The following is a 705-nucleotide window of genomic DNA, read 5'->3' on the forward strand; positions in this document are numbered from 1 at the left end:
TCTCTCTCTCTCTCTCTCTCTCTCTCTCTCTCTCTCTCTCAAGGGATACTCATATCACTTTGCAGAACATTGTTGATGAGCTAAACAAGAGCTGGCAAGTGACCTATGGCTATGGGGCTGGTCGTCTGGATACAACAAATGTAGATCAACTCCCCAGAGGCACTGGATGCCTCTCAGAAGACCTCGCTCAAGTAATGCAGGACTGTGATAGATGGTATGTGCTGGTTAAAAATGTCCGAGCAAGCTCAATCAGATGGTGATGATTAAGTGATGAGTAATCTTAATTACTCTGTAAAGTGTAATGCTTATTTATTCACAGGCGCAGGAGTGGCTGCGTGGTAAGTAGCTTGCTTACCGACCACATGGTTCTGGGTTCAGTCCCACTCCGTGGCACCTTGGGCAAGTGTCTTCTACTATAGCCTCGGGCCGATCAAAGCCTTGTGAGTGGGTTTGGTAGATGGAAACTGAAAGAAGCCTGTCGTATATATATGTATATATACTCTCTGAGTGGTTGGCGTTAGGAAGGGCATCCAACTCTAGAAACTCTGCCAAATTAGATTGGAGCCTGGTGTAGCCATCCGGTTGCACCAGTCCTCAGTCAAATCGTCCAACCCATGCTAGCATGGAAAGCGGACGTTAAACGATGATGATGATGATATATATGTGTGTGTGTGTTTGTGTGTCTGTTTTTGTCCCCCCCCCCCC

At 46.8% G+C, this 705-nt stretch overlaps 1 protein-coding gene across 1 annotated transcript in view; it reads left to right on the plus strand.

Annotated features, from left to right (window-relative positions):
- The window catches only part of LOC106872508 (aminopeptidase O), a 47256-nt gene that overhangs the window by 33579 nt on the left and 12972 nt on the right, over positions 1 to 705 (plus strand). The window lies entirely within an intron of this gene.

This window comes from Octopus bimaculoides, chromosome 9 (genome assembly GCF_001194135.2).
Source record: "Octopus bimaculoides isolate UCB-OBI-ISO-001 chromosome 9, ASM119413v2, whole genome shotgun sequence".
Classification (NCBI taxonomy): Eukaryota; Metazoa; Mollusca; class Cephalopoda; order Octopoda; family Octopodidae; genus Octopus; species Octopus bimaculoides.